The sequence below is a fragment of the Hemicordylus capensis genome, chromosome 5 (genome assembly GCF_027244095.1).
Source record: "Hemicordylus capensis ecotype Gifberg chromosome 5, rHemCap1.1.pri, whole genome shotgun sequence".
Classification (NCBI taxonomy): domain Eukaryota; kingdom Metazoa; phylum Chordata; class Lepidosauria; order Squamata; family Cordylidae; genus Hemicordylus; species Hemicordylus capensis.
In genome coordinates, this window is record NC_069661.1 from 56,360,063 (window position 1) to 56,385,510 (window position 25,448).

A 25,448-nucleotide genomic window follows, 5' to 3' on the forward strand; every position below is an offset into this window, starting at 1 on the left:
AGCTTTGCTAATATAGTGGAGGAAACAATAAAGGACACCTAAATTTTGGGGTTCGGGAAGGAGCCAATCATTAACTATTTTGCATGCAAAACGTTCAAATAATTGGTTCTTTTCCACAGGCGCATGCACATTACTAACGGAGGAGGGGAGCATAAGGCCATTATGTCCAGAGTCTGAAATTATCTACCTGCACCACTACATTGAGGTTTTGCATGCTTGAAAGCAGCTTTTCAGCAGAATGCTGAGGTTGAAGTGAGGTTTTCTCACTTCAAAGAATGTTAGGCTGCACAATACTAGGCTTGAGCCCAAAACCTTTCAGAGGCCATTATAAAGGCTTCTGAAATGTTTCAGCTCGGGGGGGGGGGTGGCATTTTGGCACCAGCGGGGGTAGTACTTTAAGGGTGGGGGAGGGTGTACTCACTCCTCCTGCTGCATTTCGCCCACCGGCACGCCATTATTTGTAAGCCCCTCGGGGCGGCAGCGTTCCTCCCTGCTGCCTCGTTTCCCTCATCGGCCGGAAGTGGCCGGAAATAGTGAGTGTGCATACGCCTGCCGTGCATGTGTGCGTGAACAGCAGACGGACACGCGTGCAAGCAACAGGTGCACGTGTGCTCGCTACTTCCGGCCACTTCCGGCTGATGAGGGAAATGGGGCAGCAGGGAGGAATGCTGCCGCCCCAAGGGGCTTACAAATAATGGAGCGCCAGCGGGGGAAATATGGTGGGAGGGGTGAGTACAACCTCCCCCACCCTTAAAGTACTGCCCTTGCTGGCACCAAATGCATTTTGGGCACATCCCTACACAATACATCAGCCACTTACATATGTTTCTGTGAATGACTATATCTGCATTCATTTTTAAAGTGAAGCTGGGGACCAGGCCCTCTGAAATGCATGATGTAGATGGGAAGTGTACTGCTGCACATGTGTACACACAGCCCAGAGCCCCAAGTAGGGAGGGAAGCCAATGAACGGGGGCAATGTGTGTGACCCGCTGGCACCCCTGTGGACAGGGGCACACATCATCAGAGTCAGCCGGCCAGCAAGGATCATCCCTGTCACCACATCCAGCCAGCAAGGGCAAGCAATGGGAATTGCCTGCCCACCCAATAGGAGGCGCCCACCCACACGGGCAAAGGAGGTGGGAGAGCACCAAAGCCAGGCTTCACCTGGGGCACCCCCAATCCTTGGTCAAACCCTGTATGTTCAACATAATGTGCATAACTGCACCTGCATAGAAATCTGTATTGTGTAAACTGCAGACAGACAGTATGAGCATTGAACATAACGTGTGAACAAGGCTTCTCTGTTGACATTTCACAAGTCTCTCTGATCCTTATGTCTATTGAAGGTTTCTCAGTAGGTGCAAATGTAATGATTCTGGGGTAGTATGCTATTGTTAAGGGTCATGCCTATCAAACAGACGGTAGGAGTACTAGGTTGCTCCAGATCAGCATTAGGAAACATCATTCCAAACTGGCTCTGTATGGCAGCAGGCCATACAACGAACCTGGATGCTGGGACTGCAAGAACACAAACCAAACAGGCCAGACAGAGAGCAGGCTTCACAATATGTGACCGACCCTTAGCTGCTCACATACAGTGAAACTTACTCTAGTTCCTACTACACCTGTACACTTTTTGAAGGAAGGCATTGTACTCTGTTGAGTAAACTATTTTCCTCTAACTTCACATCAGAGTGAAACTTTTATATAAACTCGTGGTGTGCGTTTTTTTGGTTTTTTGGTGTGTGTTTTTGCCAGTTATTCTTGGTTTGGCTTTCTGTAGCAAAACCTTATCTGGGCCTAGCAGGAGATCTTCAGAGAAGTTTCTCTTAATGCAACATTGATTGTGTTCTTCAAAAAGGGAGGTGTCTCATGAGTGTTTTCTGAAGCTTTTAATTTTCCTTTGTTGCCATGTAGGTCAATTAAGGAGAGAAATTCTGTCATGGGAGTCTCTGTATCTTGTACTAAAGTCACTTGTGCTTGACAATAATGTTCCGCTGAAAGCTGGACTAATTAACAGTAATGTGTGCCAGTGCAATACTTCAAAAACAACTCAGATGTTAACAGCTCAGGACCAGCAGAAAGCATAACAGGACTGAACTGCAACAGCATGCCTGTGCAATTAACTTCATTGCGTTCATAGCAGCAGTGAAAACTAGTTGAGTTACTTAGGTTTAGCAGTATTATGATGCCATATTAGGATTTGTTCTCAGATGCTAAACAATAGAGTGGGTATTGCACTTCCAGCATTGTTTGAGATTAAGTATGAAATTCTTAGAACTCAGAAGGCAGCTCTTGATATTTCTCTTTCTAGTTGTAGGGGATGAACAGAACAACATGATCATTCAAATGGCAAAGAAATGCCATCAAGGCCAATTTCTATTTTGGAGGGTTCTGGTGGGGCCAGACTGCTTTTTGATGCCTAATGAGTAAAGAAATTGGGTTGTAGCTTAAGTGCTAGCAAGTGTGAATGATTCTGGACTTAGCTTTGATGTGCATGGTGGTGCAATTAAAAGTGTAAGTCCCCAGATAAAAGCTGGAATATTATTAAGCCCTGTTGTCCCCTGGATTTTAATTTGTCAACTGTGTTTTGGAATCAATATCTCCCCAAAGCCAATGAACACAGTCAATTGGGGAATATCTGCCATTAAAATGCATGGATGAATAATTGCATTACTTCCATTCATTGAAATGAAACTTTTACCCAAGATGTTTCTAGCAGGTTGTGGACATCCTGATCAATGAAGCATCAGATGGAGAAGGAGAAGCACTGTTGTTTCTGAAAAGTTTGGCTCCACTGGGCAAGTTCCAACAACCTTCCTTTCCCCAAAAGTGCTCAGTGCCACCTGAAAATATGTCCCTGAACATCACACAAGACTCAGGGAGATATTTTTTGGTGACACAGAGGGCTTCGAGGAGAAGGGGATGTCATTCCCAACATCAGGTCCCCAGATGTTATGAGACTTCAACTCCCATAATCCCCAACCAAAAGCCACTGGGGCTGGGGATTATGGGAACTGAAGTCCAATAACATCTGGGGACCCATGTTGTGAATCTCTGCCCTATACACACTAGCACAGGTGCAGTATTAATCTGGAATTCTTCAGACGCACTGGTTGCAGTGGGGCTTCATTGGTTAGGATATCAGCCAGTGATCTCAATCCAATGCATCATTTTGTTCATGTAAGTCATGTACGTTTGAGCAATGTAAGATATTCCCCTCAGGGGAAGGGGCCACTCTGGGAAGAGCATCTGCCTGACTGCATGCAGAAGGTTCAAGTTCCCTCTATAGCAACTCCAAGATAGGGCTGAGAGAGACTGCTGCTGCAACCTTGGAAAAGCCAATGCCAGTCTGTGTAGACAATACTGAGCTTGATTGACCAATGGTCTGACTCAGTATAAGGCAACTTCCTATGTTCCTAGAATCAATGGAGCTTAAGCAACCATAGCTCTTTGCTGGATAGTGACCGTGTTCCAAGTTAAGCACATGTTTAATTAACTGCCTTGCAGAACAGATAATCTAAAAGTGTGATTAGATGATTAAAATACAATATTTTTATTGATGATTGAGAGCACACCAATTTTACATGAGTAATCAGAAAATACATCATTTTATGACCTCTGCAACTATCTGTTCAGGGTTCTCTTCCCTTAAAAAAAAAAGACATTTTACATTCTCCATGGGTGCATTTGTAGTTAATAACAATAATTCATCTTCTGACACCATCAGACCATTGCAAAATATATCAATAGATTTATTTTTTAAACAGAATTAGACATTACTCTTGTCTATTTGAACTAATCAGAAAGATTATTTTAGCCTCTTCCTTTAATCAAGAAGAGTATATTGCAAAAAGCATGAGCAGTGAAGCAAGACACAAGAAAACACAGATAAATGATACTAGGCTTGAAGAGGCATTGGATTAATTTCATTCTGGCAACACCTACAGTCCATGAATTTTAGAAAGATTCAGCGAAGATGTGTTTAAACAAAGCACATTTTCAAAATACAAGTCCTCCAAAAATGCAACACAAAAGGAACCATTGTCACACTGAGCCAATTTCTTCTGATCTGCCTGGGCCCACAGTTCAACCCAGTTTGAGCTTCAAGTTAATGTGGACCCAAGGGGTAAGTCACGAAGGGCATGCATGCCTGGACCCATTCCAAACCACTTTCAGATGTGCTATGGGGTGGAGATTATTTCACACAGTGACCCTGCAGAAGGTTATGGGAAGCCCACAAGCAAGAGCTGAGGTCATGCTCTTTCTCCAGCTCTTACTCCCCTACAACTGGTATTTAGAGACATCTTGCCACTTAGGTTGGAGGTGGCCTATAGCCCTCAGACGAGTAGTGATGGATAGACTTTTCCTCCATGAATTTATCTAAGCCCTTCTTAAAGCCATCCAGTCTGTCACCATAAATTGTGGCATAGAATCCCATAGGTTAATTATGTGCTGTGTGAAGAAGTACTTCCTTTTGTTGGTCCTATATATCTTGGCAATCAGTTTCATGGAATGACCCCTGGTTCTAGTGTTATGGCGGGGGGATCTCTCTCTCTCCACACCATGCATTATTTCATAGACGTCTATCATGTCTCCCCGCAGTCATATTTTTTCTGAACTAAAAAGCCCCAGGTATTATAGCCTTGACTCGTAAGGAAGGTCCTCCAGGCCCTTGATAATCTTGGTTGCCATCTTCTACACCTTCTCCAGTTCTATAATGTCCTTTTTGAGCTATGGTGACCAGAACTGTATGCAGTACTCCAAATGGAGCTGCACCATATATTTGTATAAGGGCATTATGGTATTAGCAGTTTTAATTCTAATCCCCTTCCTAATGATTCCAACCATGAATTTGACCTTTTTCACAGTTCATGCATACTGAGTTGACACTTTCAATGAGCTGTCCTCCACAACCCCAAGATCCTTCTCTGGTCAGTCACTGACAGCTCAGACCCCATCAGTATATATGTGAAGTTGAGGAAGGGGGAGAGTTGCCCCAATATGCATCACTTTACACTTGCTAACATTGAACTGCATTTGCCATTTTGTAGTTGCTGCCCACCCCATCCCAGGATGGAGAGATCCTTTTGGAGATCCTCACAATCCATTATGAATTGCACTACTCTACAGGTAAAACTCGGAAAATTAGAATATCGTGCAAAAGTCCATTAATTTTAGTAATGCAAATTAAAAGGTGAAACTGATATATGAGACAGACGCATTACATGCAAAGCGAGATAAGTCAAGCCTTAATTTGTTATAATTGTGATTATCATGGCGTACAGCTCATGAAAACCCCAAATCCACAATCTCAGAAAATTAGAATATTACATGGAACCAAGAAGACAAGGATTGAAGAATAGAACAATATCGGACCTCTGAAAAGTATAAGCATGCATATGTATTCAGTACTTGGTTTGGGCCCCTTTTGCAGCAATTACTGCCTCAATGCGGCGTGGCATGGATGCTATCAGCCTGTGGCACTGATGAGGTATTATGGAAGACCAGGATGCTTCATTAGCGGCCTTCAGCAATTCTGCATTGTTTGCTCTCATGTCTCTCATCCTTCTCTTGGCAATGCCCCATAGATTCTCTATGGGGTCAGGTCAGGCGAGTGTGCTGGCCAATCAAGCACAGTACACTGTATACTTTTCAGAGGTCCGATATTGTTCTATTCTACAATCCTTGTCTTCTTGGTTCCATGTAATATTCTAATTTTCTGAGATTGTGGATTTGGGGTTTTCATGAGCTGTACGCCATGATCATCATAATTATAACAAATTAAGGCTTAACTTATCTCGCTTTGCATGTAATGCGTCTGTCTCATATATCAGTTTCACCTTTTAATTTGCATTACTGAAATTAATGGACTTTTGCACGATATTCTAATTTTCCGAGTTTCACCTGTAAATAGTTCAATGTCATCTGCAAATGTGGCCACCTCGTTGCTTATCCCAACCTCTAGATCATTTATGATTAATTAAAAAGCACTGGCCCCAGTACAGATCCCTGGGAGACCCCTTAAAACCATTAAAACATGATTTTATAAAGTCAATGTTAATACTAAACTTGATGAATCAATAAGATGAATTAAGACAGCTTTGAATACACACACATACACACACAAACACACACACACACTCGCAACAAAAGCTGTCTTAATTCATCTAATTGATCCATCAAGCTCAATATTATCCACATTGACTTTCCATCATTTCAGACAAGAGTCTTTCCCAGTCTTACCTGAAGATTAAAGAAAAGATTGAAATTGTGAACTTCTACATACAAGGCAGCACTCAACTACCACTGACCTACAGCCTCTCTTCTCCTCCTTGCTGAGAGCCATGATAATTGCAATTCTGAAGTAAATAATTGGAGTAAATGTCTTTGTAAATGGAATACATCAACACTGTTAATATTTCTAAAGGCTCTTGAAATGTACATGTAAAACTCAATAAAGGCATATCCCACAGTCTTTCAAAAGACATAAGACAGAAAAACAAAGAAGGGAAGGAGAGATTGATCAGATAAAGTAAAAACAGAGACAAGGGCACAAAAGTGAAGGGAAAATAGAGAATAAATGATTTATCAAGATGAAAAAGCAAGAGAGAGAAAATGGGAGTTATTATGGAAGAGAAGAAGGAAGTCTGTTTTACATCAAGGAGAAGACAGGAAATATCTCATGGGACATTAACTGTTTGGCATCGGAAAAATGGGAAGTGAAGAAAGGAAAGGAGGAGAGAGAGAGAGAGAGAGAGAGAGAGAGAGAGAGAGAGAGAGAGAGAGAAGTCCATAGATAACCTTTTTTTTTTAATTTAGAAAGAAAGAAAGAAAGAAAGAAAGAAAGAAAGAAAGAAAGAAAGAAGTCAGTGTCTTGCATTTTGAAAGACAGATAGTAAATCTATTGACATGCCATAAAAATTCCTTTAATAGAGGCTCTGTTGTTTCATTAGCTGAACTTTAATTGTTTCAGGCAAACCATGGATTGTGATTGTAGAATAATTTGCTGTGTATGTGTAGTGTGCAGCATGATCCTAAATGAATGGCATATTTTGGCATAGAGGTCTTACAGTTGCAAAGGAATGCTTTGCACAATATCTTAGATTCATCCTTAAGCATGTCATAGCCATTTCTATATGATGTCAGCATTAACAAAGATGCCTGTGTCAGCTGTTAAGTTATGCAGATCACCCAAACTACAAACATGCTTTGTCATCTGTGTAACTCATATAATGGAGAAGTGTTACCACGAAACTGGTTTAGCTATGTGGCTGTGCTTGAATGGCTTTAGAATGGCTTTTAGGCACTTATGACGACCATTCATAACATTCTTGGCATCCCTCTCTAGATTCTCCATTTAATAGCTGAAACATACACTGAGTTTGGTACAAAGAATCTTGCCTAGGTGACAACTGTATTTGTTAAATCTGAAAAAGGATGCATCTCTAGGGCCACTGCTGGCTCAAATCTTTTCAAGATTGTGTGTGCTGACTCCAATTATTTGAAATGACTTTTGACATATTTTCAGAAAGCACAAAGCTCATGCTTCCTGTAAGGTCAAATACTATACATATCTCCTAATAGTCTGGTTATTTGTTCATTCACTCACTCATTGTACACTCCAGAGTGTGTGTAGTGACGTGGCATTAATAAATAAAGATGAATGATGTAAGTAACCAATGGAACCACTTCAGCAAAAAAGAAAAATGACTTCCCCTCCAAACCAATGGAGTCCAGAGTATTTGGTCTCTATGGGTGTAGGAGAATATCCAAGCCACACTTTTAAATCCTTGGAAAGAAGAAGAATCTTTCTTTAAATCCTTGGAAAGAAGAAGAATCATTGATAGACAAGTCCATCGATGGCAGGGGTGTAGCTATAATTGAGAGGATGGGTTCAAAGAATCCAGGCCCTCCAGCTCCTGGAGGATCCCCAGCTCCACCCTTCCCTATTTCTTCATTATCTCCCTCACTCCAAGGGGCTGCATGGGAGAGGGGTGAGCACGGGCTCCCTCTCCCCTAGCTACGCCCCTGACCGATGGCTACTAGTCTGAGGGCTATAGACCACCTCCAGCCTAAAAGGCAAGATGCCTCTAAATATCAGTTGCAGGGGAGCAACAGCAGGAGAGAGGGCATACCCTCAGCTCTTGCCTGTGGGCTTCCCAGAGGCATCTGGTGGGCCACAGTGTGAAGCATGATGCTTGACTGGATAGGCCTTGAGACTGATCCAGCAGGGCTGTTCTTATGTTCGTATGTACTTTGTTCCAGTGCATCGGTCTTACTAGATTTCTAATATCAAACAGATTTGCACCATTCACTTTTGTTTGTATTTTGAACATTAACAGTTTCTTTTGCAATGTTTTCATACTTTATTTGAAGAAGGATTGTGCTGGGTCAGATGGTGTTACCCAACGGTCCCACTGCTGCTTCTCACACATTGCATAATAGTGTGTGAGGAGGTAGAATGTCCAAACTACTTCTTACTGCACATTTTATATACAAAGTAGTATTTAAATCACCCAGTTTGCTGCCTCAATAGCACCACGGGTTTGGTATGCTGCAAGTAGCAAGCTCGGTTCATATTGTTAGACTTTATTTTGGTGTATGTAACTCTAGAATAATTTAGTCTGTGTTGTTCGATGAATCAGAAGCATGCTGATCACATTAGTAGAGAACCACAAATATAGCCTATTTGGAATCAATGTTTTGGGAATAGCTTAGTAGGGCTGTCTCAGTCTGAGAGCCAATAAAGCACTGGCTCCTCCTTTGCTTGGACCTTTGGCCTTTTCCCTGCCAATCCTATCAGTAATAGAAGAGGGCCTACTCGAGGAAGGAGTGGAGAGAGGCCTTCAATCCTCACCTGAACCCTGCTGAAGACAATGGTCTTTTTATCTAATGGGTTAATGTTCAATTGTCACCAGTCTGAGTGAACACATTCTAAGGAAACAGCATCTATAATATGTGAGTTATTCTTTGTGTGTTAGACAATAAAAATCATTTTACCTTCTCGGATGTTATCTCGTTTGAGTAATGTTCAGAACACCCAGTGAGGAATTATGCAGATGTACCAACCCACCCACCCCCCAGTATTAGTGAGACAGCACACTGGGTATGGATAGGAACATAGGAAACTGCCATAACATAGGAGCATAGGAAACTGCCATCTACTGAGTCAGACCATTGGTCTATCTAGCTCAGTATTGTCTTCACAGATTGACAGCGGCTTCTCCAAGGTTGCAGGCAGGAATGAAATGTCTGTACTCACAAGCTCCTTCTCATATAACAGAGGAGCCAGTCAGACATACCGTACTGTTCCGATGTCACCCTGTGCCTCCTCTGTCCCAGGCTGCATGCTCCTTGTTTCTGTTATTCTCCAGGGGGGCCCTGACACTTGCCACCAGCCAGCCTCTCATCCCCGGCCAGCTCCTTATATGCCTCCTCACAGGCTATGCATCTCCTGCCCCCAGTTATGGGGCCAACGCCCCTCTTTACTCCCTGTAATTGTCTACCCTTTACAGATGCTGCCAATGTCTCTCCCCCTTCTCCCTCCTCCTGCTCAGACCCCTCCATTCGGGATGTGTGCTGCTGATGTTATCCTTGCACGCCTCCCTTTCGGCTCTTTCAGGGCTCTGCCCCTCTTCTGCTGGAGCTGAGTCCCTGCCCGTTGGCAGTCTTTCCTCCACTTCTCCCCAGCTGCCACCCATCCCTGTCTTCTCGGGCCCCCTCACCACACCACTCCGTCCTTGGGCGTAAAGACAGCTGGCCCCGCTGGACACTTTATTAAACACATTTTCCCCCAAAGCAAGATAAAACAGAACAGTTAAGCAGAAAAAAAATATGCAATAAAATAAAATATATACATACAATCAAACATAGGAATGTTAATTAACATATACAAAAATAATGACTACAAAATGTGCAGAAAGCATTTTTGGATCAAAATAGTATCAGACAAAGAATAACCTCAAATTTGAGGAACAAAGAGAAAGGTAAAAGCATAAGAACAACTGTAGCAAATTAGAAAGATACACATTTGTACCTAGGCGGTACACACTCACTTGTAGTTTTTTTTCTTGGGTGTTTTTAAAAAAATAAAAATAAAAACTATATTAGAATAAAATTGACAGTGCAGAACAAAATTGATCTAAACACAAACAGCAAAACAGCAAACAATAAACCCTGATTCATCAATCTATCCACACTCTAATGATGTCTGGGATAAGAAAACAACCATAATTCTCCCAATTGGTGTAAAGAATGAAATCTAACCAGATTATATAAAAAGAGTTATTTGTGGTCTGGTTTGCATGGGACCGAATAATATGGGACTGATCCTTTATGATTCTTGTAATGCTTACATTTTTACAAACTTGACTCTTCATGCACTGGCAGCATCACATTATACAGGTATTCCATAATGATATTACTGGTAGAGACAGTCAACAGGCAGTACTACATAATAATACAAAAAATAAAGCGTTGTCACCAAATGCAAATCCTGTTCTTTTCTCCACCTTCATAACCTCTAGTTTATCTTTCCATGAACATATAATGATGCATGTTCCCTCATGCACTTCATCTTGACTGCCATTATTGGGGATGGCTAAAAGCACATTATAATGATGTCAGGTCTCTAGGTATGCTGAACTAGAAATTACAGAGAGGAAAGAGTTGTAAAAGACATGGAACTGCCATCTTCAATGGCCCTTTATTCCCAGCAAGAGAATATGAATTGAAAAGGGGAGTGGGGAGCTGGATAATCTTGTGCAATCGTCATACTCTACTGAGTAGAACTATGTTATGGAGCAGGGGTTCCCATTCTGTGGGAATGTTGCTGAATTACAACTCCCATCATCCCCAGCTACAATTGATTGTGGTTCATCAATATCTGGAGTAGCACAGGTTCGGAACTAGAGAGGTGTATGAATTGGATTTTGTGATTCGATTCAAGCTCGAATCGAATCATAAAATATTCTAATTGAGTCATCATCAAAACAGCATTCATTGCCGGCTATTACAATGAATCGCCTTGAAAATATTTGAATGATTCAGCCATAGGGTTGCTCTCTCTCACACAGTTATGACTCCATGCTTATTTTTCAGCATTGCAACAGCTGCCACAGCAGCTCCCTTAGCAGGAAGCACAGCCAAAAGCTCAACTACAGCAACATCTTCAGCCACATTTTGCCTGAGTTAGTACACCTTGCAATGCAGGTTGCACATTGCAGACCAGAGCAGAGCAGTGAGTGAAGCACAAGTTAGTCCAGATTTGTTAGTCCAGTTGTGAGCAACCTTCACATCAATTACCAAGAAAATATTACATGAGAGAGAAGGAGCTCAGCTGCCACTGTCCATTTCTCACCACAACACAACAAACCACAACTCAAGAAAGACAGGCAGTCAAGTTCTGCCGTTGTCAATCTGAGATCCAGAAAAACCAGATAACCGAAATAGCACACCATAGTATAATCAGTGCTGAGAAAAGAAAACCAAAAAATCATGGGCCAATGTTCTGACAAGAAACAAAACTTCTAGACTCTGCCATACATGCTATATACTACCATATACTGAGTCAGACCATTGGTCCATCTAGCTCAGTATTGTCTTCACAGACTGGCAGTGGCTCCTCCAAGGTTGCAGGCAGGAATCTCTCTCAGCCCTATCTTGGAGAAGCCAGGGAGGGAAGTCAAAACCTTCTGCTCTTCCCAGAGCAGCTTCATCCCCTGAGGGGAATATCATGCAGTGCTCACACATCAAGTCTCCCATTCATATGCAAACAGGGCAGACCCTGCTTAGCTATGGGGACAAGTCGTGCTTGCTACCACAAGACCAGCTCTCCTCTCCAGACCAGCTCTCCTCTCCGAGCTCTCCAACTCTTACCATGAGAACTCTTCTTTATTCACTTCTCCAGTGTATATCTCCCCCAAATAAAGAAGCGGGCTTTGTGGGGGGGCTTTTGGGGGGTGGGAGAAAGCAACAATGGGGCAAATCTAAGAGACTTTTGTACTGATGGTGGGGAAATCACACACTGTATCTAAATATGTGGAACTAAACACAGCTGTGCAAGCAGACCAGGACAGAGAACACGGAGGGTGAAGTGGAAGGAAGGAACAGCTACCAAGAAGTGACTCAGCACTAAGAGAAGGATACATACAGTTCTAAACAGAACTGCATTACTGAATATTACACCAATCCTGCCTGACTCTTAAATACTTGAAATGCACACTGTTACTCAAAATACAGAAAACATGGAGCTATTTCCATTCCACCAATTTTCATCTAAGAACCTTTGTACTAGATAAGCACAAGAGGTTCATATTGGCCACTCCAGATAACTGAAATAAAAATATTGGCTGACATGATGAGGAAAACTACTTAAAGCAGTACTACTGAAAATAAATGGACAAGTTAGGCATTTGAACTCCTAGGAGTAATTTCCCTCATCATGTCAGCCAATATTCTGTTTTTATTTGCTACTGTTCATTTTCCAGTCATTCAGAATGTTTAGCTAAATCATAATATTATTTGGAATTTTTATATATGTTATGTTGTTTTAAATATCAGATTTATACATTTTTAATTTTTAAATTAGATTTATTTAACAACTAGTGTTCTATTACAGTGAGAGGTAAATTCAACTTTCAAATTTTCCTAGCATTTAAGTAGTTCTGAAATAATATCACTTCACAGAGAAGATGGACCAGACCTTCAAATTAATATTACATTGGCAGCAGGTTTTTACAGCCCACTTTCATGACTCTGTGCTGCTAATGAGCAGTTTAATTTAAAGCTTAAAATTATTAAGTGTTCCACAGGAGTTATAAATAATGTAATTTATAATATTCCTATCAAGCGCATAAAACTACATTTGTCTTCCATTAACAACATGGTTATTAAATAGCCTGACCTCTTCAGATATAAGAAAATGCAATTAGTACAATTTGGCACAGATCTTTTACATTTTAATAAGACATAATTTATTGTCTCTTTAGTCTAATTAACTTTGAAACAATGGCAGGTCTTGTTCCTTGGGTTTGAAGCAATGCTCTGTATTTGCATTGCTAATATTAGAGAGATAATTCCTCTATGCTGGGTAGCATATATTGGGCTTATTTCTTGAAATGTACTTGTCCTCAATACGTTTTCTGAATCTGATGCTGTTAGGCTTTTTTTGTTCCTACCCAGAGAGAGAATCTAGGATTGACCTTTAAGAGATCCATGCTTGGGCAAAACTTTGCAGCCTGGACATATGAAGTTGGCACATTATTTATGATTCACATCATTGGTCCACTATTGTTTACTATGACAGGTAGTAGCTCTAGTCTTAGACAGAATTCATTCCCCTTACTAATTTTGTATATTCTTGATGGGAAGAAGTTATTGTGGGATGCAGACAGAGGCCTTTCCCCGTACCTGATTCTTTTAGCTAGATGTCAGAGATTGAACCTGGAGCCTTCTGTATGCAAATCTTACACTCTACCATGGAGCTATGGTCCCTCCCCAGAAGGGATTAGTAGGTTCCTTTTCTCGATGCTGCTTCTGAATTATTTGTTCTACAATGCCTGAGGAAGAAATATGTGAATACAGCATCACATGGGGGTAGGATGACAGTACCTGAGATATTCTTTATGTTATATATACAAAGTACTAACAAAGTGGTCCTTTTAAAATTGTAAAACGTAAGTGAAAGACAAAGTTTGAATTTAACACTTGGAGAGATTTTCTTAAGATGAATTACGTTGTGGCTCTTTGAAAGATCTCTTCTCACTAGGTCTGCTGAGCATCTCCACAGTGCCAAGTTCTTCAAAGCATAATGACACTACACCATCTTCTGCATAAGATTTAAAAAGCACAGGCTTACATGATGAGGAAAATTACTCAATGTAGTCCATTAGAAATTAAAAGGACATTGCTTAACTTGTTCTTAAAATTTCAATGAGATTACCATAGGCAATTTTCCTCATCACACAGACTACATAGACCAAGATACAATTCTTAGTTCCTAAACCAACTATGCAGTGAGGAAATGACTTGATTACCAAGCCAGAGATTGCCGGTTCGAATCCCCGCTGGTATGTTTCGCAAACTATGGGAAACACCTATATTGGGCAGCAGCAATATGAGAAAGATGCTGAAAGGCATCATCTCATACTACACAGGAGGAGGCAATGGTAAACCCCTCCTGTATTCTACCAAAGACAACCACAGAGCTCTGTGGTCTCCAGGAGTCGACACCGACTCGATGGCATACTTTACTTTACCTAAACCAACTATCTAATAAAATAATGATAGCCAAATACATTTCCATGAGATAATTAAAGTTAATTCTAATGTAAGGACAGTGCGTCACATATCATTCAGTGTTCCACAGGATTTTGTGCACCACGGGAGCTGCAGCATCTTCCAAATGCTATTTGTACAACAGTGAATTTTGCACAAAAGTGGAAACTTTGCGAAGAAGTTGTGTGATCGCATGGCGGTTGGAAATAATGGTTGTGCAATTGTGTAACTTCCTTGTGCAATTTCCGCATTTGTGCAGCATGCGTTTTAGTGCAATTTGCATTTCGAAGATGCAGCAACACCCCTGGTATGCAAAATGCCCATGGAATGTGAGCCAGTAATACTGACACCATATTATGCATTAGAATTAGCAGATAATTTGTGTAGGAAGCAAATTTTAAAACTGTGCATAAATCTGTTTTTACTGATCAGGTTTGATTCTGGCACAGTTCCCTAGCAAATGTACATTTCCCTCTATTTTTTCCAAAACAAAAGAAATAAATGGCAAAATGTGCCAGCTGTTTGGAACCCATTTTTATTAAAAGAAGGAGTCAATAGCTCCATTTAAAACCTGCTTTTTCATGCAGCTATAGCAGTTTCTCAAAATAGTATTTGATATTTACTGCATATTATCCAGTTCATCAAGTGCATTCAATTTATTTGGTATTCTCTACATCTTCAGAGAGGTTAAAAGGTTTGAATTGCAGCTGCCAAGTATAATCTAACTCAAGTGTGAATCTGCATTCTGGGAAGCAGGCAGATACTCATGTAAAATAAGTCTTTATGCTACATATAGTTCTCTTAAAGTCAATGAAGCTATACTAAAGAAAAGGGTTAGGATAGTAAAAGCAGGACCAAAGAGACTTTTTCCATTGTGGGTTAGTTTTGGCAGTTTTGACAGTGCTATTCTTCATATATGGCTTGACCCCTGGTTTATTTTAGTCAGCTTTTCAGGTCCCATGTTCCCAAATCCACAGCTTGAGCTACTGGGGTCAGGTTGTGGGGAGCTGAATCTCTTTGCTGCTGTTGTCCTCACTTTTTAAGGGGCATCCTCACTATTTACATCTTCACAAGGTTGCTGAATACAAATAGTCAAATACTATTTTTCTGACTGACTACTTTCTTGGTTATCTCCCTCATGTTGATTCAAGGGTGTGAAACCTCTCACCTGTTATAAAGTGTCATGTACACAGTTGTCGAGATAATTTTTTCAAGTTTTAGTCAAAGCACTATATTTTCATTATATAAAAATGGCAAAAATTATATTTTATCATTTTTTAATTACCTCATGTCAAGCAGTGGCTTTTATTGCAATGGCAAACATGTGAACCAAGGCCTGGAAAACCGGGGGGGGGGGGATGACATCATAACAAATTATGTGTTTGAGGTGTCTCTATGTGTCCCTACAACTGTACCAATTTTGGTCCAAATCAGCTCCCACATGTGCCTCAAATATTCACGCTTCCGCCATCTTGAATTGGGATGGAATGTATGGCTCAGGTACGGAGAGCCAGAGCGAACTCTCTCCCTCTCATTTCAGGCAGTGTTTGCTGCTTGACAGCTTTTATTTCCTTTCTCTCCCTCCAGCGAGGGAGAGGAAGGGGAATAAACACTGTCAGGCAGCAAATGCTGCCTGAAATGAGAGGGGGAGAGCTCACTTGGGCTATCCCAAGCCCTGGTCATGCCTCCTTCTGTGTTTATTTGCCTACCTGTCCCTCACTGGAGAATAAGGGAAATTAACATGGTCAGGCAGCACTGCCAGGCAGCAAGTGCTGCCCAGAATTGAGAGGGGGAGGACTGGGGCGGCCCTTCTGGCAATCTGGCCATGGCCCCTTTGTGTGTGATGCAGGGGCGTATCTAGGGGTAGGGCAGGTAGGGCACGTAGGGCGGGTGCCACTTGAAGGGGGCACCATTTTGTTAAAAAAAAAATTAAAAAAAATGGCTGCCAAAAACAAAATGGCCACCGTGCATGCTCAAATGGCCTCTGTGAGGCCCTAGGTCATGCCAGGCCTTGCAGAGGCCATTTGAGCATGCGCGGTGGCCATTTTGATTTCAGTGGCCATTTAAAAAAAGATTTTTTAAAATGGCCACTGCACATGCTCAAATGGTCCCTGCGAGGCCCTAGAGGCCAGTGGGGGGAGGAGGAACCTTTGCAAACCTCCCAGCCTTTAGGAAGCCCCCCGAAAGGGCTACAGGTAAAAAATTAATAATATATAATATGTCACTGTACACATATTCAGATTGGCACTATGTACAGAGAATCAGGGCTTGTGAATACTGAGCTGATGCTTATGAGCTAGGATTGTATTCATTTGCTCTTACTTTGCTTCTTGTGATAAGTGAGTTAAATGTGATGTCTTGCTAATATGGCTATTAATGGTGAATTTGTCTTTGAATCAGTGTGAAATCCTTAATATTAAGGCCCACTGGGAGTTTCTTGCTTTCTTTCTCTCATTTTAACTGTCTTTCTGAAAGACTAGAATATATTCCAAGCAGTGACACAGTTTACTCTGCATATCCTTTAATTATTTTCAGATATCTGGGAAAAGTCAAATTCTCCATTTATTTTTAAAACTTATGTAATGGTGATGCTACAATACATAGTAGAGAATTAGATAGGCACTTCTGTTTAGTTTTCCAAGTACACCTCCACATAATATTTGGGTATTTCATGAGCCCCAGCATACTGAAATTTGTAGTTTTCCAGCATTTTTTGGTCTGGCTAAGTCCACTTCTAAAATAGTTTTTGAAATATTAAAAGATTAATGAGCCTGACTTGTATTTTTCAGCTGATATTATGGTAAAGTTATCTGAAAGATGGGTGTCAGAGGCTTGGACAGGGGGCGCAATTTCAGTGTTTGCCCTAGGCACGATTTTCCCTAGATATGCCTCTGGTGTGATGTCATGCACAACAATCTTTAACATCCCTTTTCTTTGGTGGCTTGGCTTCTTTGAACCTGTTCACTCAATGGTGGCTCCGCCCCTGAATCTAGAATAGAACTGGTAATGTTCAGCAATCACATTCAGAGTAGGGTTGAAATGCTCATCTAAGGCTTGAAGAGCAGCTTCGTAAGGGTTGGAGTCTCCTTCCAAGTTAGAAGGAAATGGCTAATGATTATATCTTCTTTGACCTTAAGGGCCCAGGCAGTGAAGCAATATAGCCTTCCGTTTTGCTGGAGTAAAAGCAGGGGTCTGCATAGTGAGGAGGAATAGGACCCTCCGTTGCAGAAACAGAACTGTAGAAATAACTGCAGTTGCAGAAATAGGACCTCCATTGTTTCCAGTGAAGAGCAGGTTCTCCTGTGCTGGACAAGAAAAAAGGTGGTGGTGGGATATGAGTTATGATGCTGTGGGCATCCAGTGAACAACAGAGTCCAGGACTGATTAGGGAAAAAGTACTTTCTGGGTTTGTGCAGGGCAGGAAGCTGAAGAAACAGCCACCAGCAGCAATTCAGCAGTTCAGGAATGTAGGCTCAGAAATGCAAAGCAATGAAGATGCAGGAACCTTCACAAGCTTTGCAGGCTCAAAAACATAGCTGGTACCAAATCACGTCACCAAATGCTTTATAGCTGCTTCCCTTGTAAGCACAAAGCAACCTTATCTGAGTTTAACTGTTTATTCAGAAACAACTTCACTGGCCTCCTCCTCCTCCTCCTCTCCCATCCTTTTCCTTTCTGACTCCACCCCCACACTCTCTAGAGGATCACAACTGGGACAAATGTCTAATTAACAAAACATAAAAAAGATTTCTAGACAGGATACAACCAAGACCACGGCAATGCAGATCTCATCTTTGCTTCCAAGGCCTTTTTCATGTTTCCCCCCAGAATGAGCCCAGGAAAATGGCCTGACCTGGTGATCCACTCCTGAGTGGCAGTGCAGAGCTGCACAGACCAAGAGAAATACAACAGCCAGTGCCTATCTCTTAACTCATCATAGCTTACCTGTTCACCAAGCACTCAGCCTGTCATTCCTGCTAGTTTTTCACAGCATTTTCTCCTTTATAATCTTAATCATGGGACACCAGATGTCATTGGACTATATATCCCATCATCCCCAGCCATGGCGTTTGTAGCTGGGGATGATGGGAGTTGTAGTCTAACAACATCGGGGGGAACTAAGGTTTAGAAACCCTACTTTATATGAACTTTGTGTGTTATTTTCATAACCATCACACAGGTGCTAGCCATCAGTCAGGTGCACTTATCAGAGCCACTCAAAAGGCTGGAGGCATTCAAAAAAATACTATTTTTTCATGCTCCCTGGTGAAATAAGAGCCTCCCCATCTCTGACAGCTTTTTAAAAGTCTTTAAAGACACATCTGTTCACCCAGGCTTTTAATTAATATTGTTTTAATGGTTTTACTGCTGAAATATTGTTTTAAAAATTTTAAATTGTAATATTTTAAACTTTTTGATTTTTATTTTAACTAATGTTTTACTTTTTCTGTTTTTATTTTGTTGTAAGCCACCCAGAGATGTACGTTTTGGGTGGTATAAACATATGTTAAATAAAAATAAATAAATAAATATTGCACATGGCAGTGACTACATGTAACTAACTGTCAATATACAGGCCAGCAGGACATGTAGCAGTTCTAGCAACCTCTACATGTTTGATGGCTATAATTAGGGTTGCCAACTAGGGACCTTTATAAAAGACATGCAACTATTTGGGGGACCAAATGACTTTTTTTTTGCATGTGTTGTGGTGTCTGAAATTCTGGGGAGCAGCTGGAACATTTTGTTCGATCAGAACACTTTGCTCTCATGAGCAGCTTCTCTCCCTCTGTGTCCTTCCCCTTCCATCCATCCAATGGGGAAGCCAGAATGGCTGCAGTGGCAGGTTGCAAAGAACACAAAGGGAACACAAAGGGAGGCAGGAACACAAAGAGGTGGGCTCAGCAGGTGCAGCTTGCTACCTTCATGTGGTGGTGGCGGCGGCAGTCAGAAGTTAGCAGTTAGCTAACTGCTGAGTAAAGTTAGCTAACTAACTTTAATCAGTTAGCAGCTCCCCCCTGCTAACTGACTAAAAAGGGCATCTTTTAAAAGGGTGAATCTCTTCTATTTATCATGGGGAGAGCTACTGGCCCTATACAGTCCTAGCACAGCATTCCTTCATTGGCTGATTTTCTTTTTCCCTTTGTGTTTCTTTTTAGGTTGTGAGCTCTTTGGGGATAGGGGAGCATCTCATTATTTATTTTTCTTTGAAAACCACTGTTGAAAAGCTGTATATATATGTTTGTAGTAATAGCGAATCCACCCACCTTAAGTTGCACAGCAGGGAAATGCTTGACTAACAAGCAGAAGGTTGCTGGTTTGAATCCCTGCTGGTACTATATCAGACAGCATCAATATAGGAAGATGCTGAAAGGCATCATCTCACACTGCACAGGAGGAGGCAATGGTAAACCCCTCCTGTATTCTACCAAAGAAAACCACAGGAGTTGAAATCAACTCAACCGCACACTTTAACTTTGGTCATAGAGAACAGCAAGCGAATGGAAGACCGTGCATGCACCATGACGCCAGCAAGCAAAGAGGCTGGCTCGACAATTGGTGAGCTGTATTTATTCTCAAATTATCCAATTTTTCTCAACACACACATGTATAATGCCAATAAATATATGCACATTTTATGCAAAAAGGAGACTTTTTGGAGACTTTTTTGATTTAAAGCATCCTCTGTTTCCACTTTTTTGGTGATGGATATTGACTTTTTCACCAACTGCACCTGCCAACCGTGGTTGTAATAATCAATCTCTGGACTTTCTGGTGAAAGAATGCCACTCACCTATGACAACAGTCACAGCAGCATCAGAAGTGAACAAGTTGATGAAAGAGTGTCTGGCTGACAGGTCAGTGTGTATTTTCTGGGTTTCTACTTATCTGGTTTCTATTTTAAAATAATGATATGGCATAAAAAGTGGGGTTTCATGCCTGCCATTGCAGAAAATCCAATAAGGTGTTTTTCTAAACCGTCACTTTGCTATGTCATATGCAGACTGACAGGGATAGAATGAGCACAAAAGCAAATATGCAATAAAGAACGATTTTTTTATTATTAGTTTAGGTATTTCTAGATGTCAGATAAAAATGAGAACTTTGCTAAAAAAATTTGCACAATGACAGCTGTGCTTTATGAATAATATTCTATGGTCTGATGTATGAGGCAGAAAATATGAAACATATTGTGAAGTACTTCCTTGACATAATGATGGAGAGCTGTTTGAATTGCATTAAATCTCAGGAATGTATGAGACCACCATGAAACCACCCATTTTCCATAAAGAAATATCAAACTGGGTCTCCCAAAAACTCTATTGCCAGTTACAGCTGTTTTATTTTAGCTTCATATTTTGGAACCTTTGCCTACATTTTAGGCACAGTACTTGCAACTAAAGATCACAGTACTGCAGTGATATGGGAACCAGCTCTTCATGGCTTCTTCCTATGCTACTCCAGTAATGAAAGCATCACAATTGCACCCTCAATCAGATTTCATTTCCATCGCAGGAAAATATCATAACGTATATTTGCAACAAGACCAAAGGACCATGTATAATCTGTAGCTTCACACTCGACAATATTTCATAAATTTGCTTGAAAAGGCAGCTTTAATGAATAATCCTAATTAGTTTCACATGAAAAATTATTTAAGGACCATATTTCCAAAAGTCCCTTTTATGATTATTCATGCTCAGTTTTGCCCTTGAAAACTGTGATCGCACATTCTAATTCTTTAGTTCCAGAAACAGGAAGGGGTAATAAAGAATATAAGGGAGAACTATCAAAATAGAAAGGAGAGCAATCCACCATCCAACACAGAGGTGTACTGAGCCACATTATTTTCACTGTAAAAATGCTTCATGCAAAATCTGCAAGGATCAGAGACGCTGCTGGGATGTGAAAGAAGAGAAACTGTTATTGGGCCTCCCTCTGCGAGGCTTGAGGCCTACATCGACTAGTCTTGGGAGAACCAGGGATTGGCTTCTAACTGTATAAGACTTGAGGCCCACCACTGTAGCACAAGAGGGATCAGACTGAGAAAGGGAGAAAAGGTGGCAGTTGTAGACTAGTGTAGATGGTGCATAAGCATGGATTTAATTTGCTCTTCACTCTGGTGTCTTGGCAAAAAGGAAAGTGGGGAAAACAATAGGGAGTAGGCCTATGCATGATAGAAAAAATCAGATTTGGATTGGATCTGTAGGATCCAGAATCATAAATCTCTGTAAGGGTACTTTTGGACCCTTCAGGAGATCAGGGTCAGTAAAGTCAGGGTTGGCAAAATTGGCAAATCCCCCAAAACAGTCTATGAGGAAAGAAAAAAATTGCCACACAAACACACTCACAAAAATACAGCTAGCCCAGGATCTCTCAAAGCCAGAACCAGTTTGGACGAGAGCCAGACCCGGTTCAGTTCGAATCTGGTTCTACTCAAACTGAATTCAGTTTTACGGTTTTGTGCACACCCCTACTCTCAGGCAGACTGCCATTTTTCAGGTGGTACCACATTTAGGCACATTGACTGTGCCCAAATATCAGTGGGCACTCTCCAGGGCACATTTTAAAGCCCCCCCCCCGCCATTGGCCCTATTAGAAATTAGATATAAAAATATCCCTGTTCTGCAATTTCTTTACCCTTGTGACTCAGGAGAGATCAAAACAATTGGCCACATTCTTCTTTATTGTGTTTTTTTTAACCATGGCTTGCTTCATAAACTAATATTGCCCATGCTAAAAGATCTTTCAGGTTGAACTGTTGAATTTTATATTCAGCTTCTTTTAGCAGATAAAGATAGTGATAAATTTAGCTAAATTTCGTATTTTAGATTCTGGACCATGCCATGCAATTGTAGTTCTTCCCCAGAGGGCAAGTTTTGTGGAAAACATAAGCTTCTCAGATGGATGTTTAGGGCTTTAAAAGGTAACTACCAGCACATAGTATTTTGCCCAGAAACCTATTGGCAGACATTGCAATTGTTTTAAAACAGGCATAATCTCTCCAAGAAATCCTGGAGACCAATCTAGCCACTGCATTTTGGACCAACTGAAGATTCAGAACTGCATACAAAGGCAGCCCCATGTAGAGCACATTGCAGTAGTTAAGCCTAGAGGTTACCACAGAGTGCACCACAGTTCTGAGATCATTATCTTCAAGGAATGGACGCAACTGTCATATCAACCAAATAGTGATATGAAAGCACTCCTGGACATAGCCTCAACCTGAGAAACCAGAGTGAGGCCTGGATCCAGAAGCATTCCCAAGCTACATACCTGTTACTTTGGGGGAAGTGCAACCCCATCCAGAACAGGAAGATCTATCACATCCCTCAAAGTATCACCCCTTACCATGAGTACCTCTGTCTTGTTTGGACTCAGTTTCAATTTATTATCCCTCACCCAGTCAATTACTGTGTGCATGCAGGCATTTAGAGGGGTTATGCCATTTCCTGATTATGATGTCATGGAGAAATTGATTTGAGTGTGATCTGCGTATTGATCACACCCTGTTCCAAATCTTACCCAGTGGTTTCATGTAGATGTTAAAAGTGATCAGAGATGGGATGGAGCCCTGAGGGACAACATACAATAGCTCTCATTTCAGAGAGCAACTATCTCTTAGCGACACCATCTGGAATATAACAGAGAGATAAGTACGGAACCTCTAGAGAAGGCTGTCAGATCCTCCTTCTGCTTTCTCTTTTAAGTTTTAAATAAAATTAAAGGCTAAATATTTTTTAAAAATAAAAAAAAAATTCATGGGAAGACTGGCAGGCAGGCAGGATGGTGGGCAGAGAGGTACCAGAAGGTGGCGTCCCCCACACCATGACTGGGGTCATGGGTAAGAGAGAGAAGATTCCTGCCATCATTTGGTGCTTCAAAATGTCCAACATAAACTGGACTGTGCAAGTTCGGGTTTAGACTCTCTCTGAATGCCTCCGATTTGGGTAAAATTGGAACATGTCCGATTTTACCAATCTGAATTTGCATAGACCCAGTAGGGAGCATAAAAAATGCATCTTTCAAACTGGTGATTCTCTTATATTTAGGAGGGAGAGTAACAGGGCCTATTCAGCCAGTACAGGTTCCCTCCTGTTGCTGTTGCTGGTGTCTACTTTGTGTTTCTTTTTAGATTCTGAGCCCTTTGGGGACAAGGAACCGTTTTCTTTTTGGATTTTTTTTTTTTAATTCTATGTAAACTGCTTTGAGAGCTTTCTTGTTGAAAAGCACTATAATAACAACAACAGTAACAATAGTAATGATTTCAGTTTGTTTAAATATCCATATTCCTCTTTATGTTCCAAAATGAATCAAAACAGCTAACACCACTGTGGTGGAATGTATATAGGAGCTGGTGAGTGAGTGCATGAGTGTGTGTTGTTTACCCTAGTAACCAGGCACAGAAGGTTTGGGGGGGGGGGGTTAAAGGCAGTGGAGACAGAGAGAGGAGAGAGAGAGAGAGTTGGATTTAGTTGCGTGGGAGTAGGAGGTGTTTGGGGCTGAGGGTTGAGAGATTGGTTGGTGTGTTCTGAACAGGAGAGATTGTTCGGGGGGGGGTGTAGAACTTGAAGGGTGAATGTGTGGAGGCTGAAGAACCAGCAGTGTTCTGGGCAGCTCCTCATAACAGACAAGAAGGTCTGGAGAATTCACTAAGTTTACAAGCCCAAGTTTAACTATCTCTGTCCCAGTTATCCCACCTCCCTATATGTTACATTTTATCCAGAACAGCGGCTGTACCTAGTAACTTAGTAAAGAAGCGTGTGTGCCCTGTTTTGCAGAGATCTTTATTCTAATCAGTAAATAATAAATGTATCCTTGTTTTCATGCTATACCTCAAGTTTGTTTCATTTTATATCCTGAACATATACACCTATCTTGCACTTGTGAGGCTACGCAGTCAAAGGTATTGAGTACCGAGAGCAGGGTAACCAGAATTTATATAGTGGCAGCGAGGGAAAGTAAAAGTTGGATGAATTCCCAGAACCTGGAGACTAAACTGTCATAGAACAATAAAAACAATTCACCACCCTGGAACTGAGAGGGGCATCAGGGTGGGACCCTGACAACCACAATGATTTAAAATCATGTCAGCCAATAAAAACAATGAAAAACAGCAGTCAAAGACATATACCAAAAATCAAAGGTGGGAGAACCAAACAAAGCAATCCTAATGACCATACATATTTTAAAGTACAAGTAAAGAGGAGCAGTTTTAGCAACATGAGCAAAAAAGATGCCAACTGGAAAGAAGGGAGTGTGGCACAGGGCATGGGTAGCTACCCAAAACGTGTGCTTTCATCATACCTCTGACAGAATAGGCATGGTTGACATGTGAAGAGGTAACCACTTTATCCCTGTTCACATGTTGCCCCCAAATAATGAGAAGGGTGGCAGTTTCAGCCTATGAAGCAAGTAATGTTGGAGGTCTAGTTTAGTTAAGCCATAATTATAACCACCTCCCTTCCCAGGGGTGTAGCTACAATTAACAAGGCGGGGCAAATGTTCCTGGGCCCCTGAGGGAAGGGGCCCCACCAGCTGGGTGACAGCTTTCTCTTTGCTCTCCCCTTCATGCATCTCTCAAGATGACAACAGGGCTGGAGGGTCCAACCTTCTTTTTTGTGTCTCAGGTCCCAGTCCAACCTTACCATGCCCCTGCCTCTTCCAATAGTCTTGGTAGCTACTAAAGGAAAAAAGGAAAGGTTGTGCCATCGAGTTGGTGTCAACTCCTGGCGACCACAGAGCCATGTGGTTTTCTTGGTAGAATACAGAAGTGGTTTTCATTGCCTTCTCCCGCGCAGTATAGTGCTATCATATTATGCCATGTCCCTTTAATATGGCGAGGCCTGCTTGATATTACAATTCTGTCTTTAGTTCTTTCTCCCTGCAAACAGGGGATTTTTGAAGCAAAAGTGTTTGAGTCAAAAAGTAGACTCGTTGCAATTAGTCTTTTTTATATCGAGTGAAATATTTGTTAAATAAAAGTTGAAATAAAAATATAAACCATTACAGAATTTTCCTCTGGAATTTCCCTCTAGTAAAGCCCTCTAGTGTCTCTGTGTGGATGTCTTTCTTTTTTGGTAAAACAAAAGAAAGCTGTAGAAGAGGACAGGAAGGTGAAAGGCAACCACAAGCGGGTGGGAATAGAGGTGCTGCCCCTTACC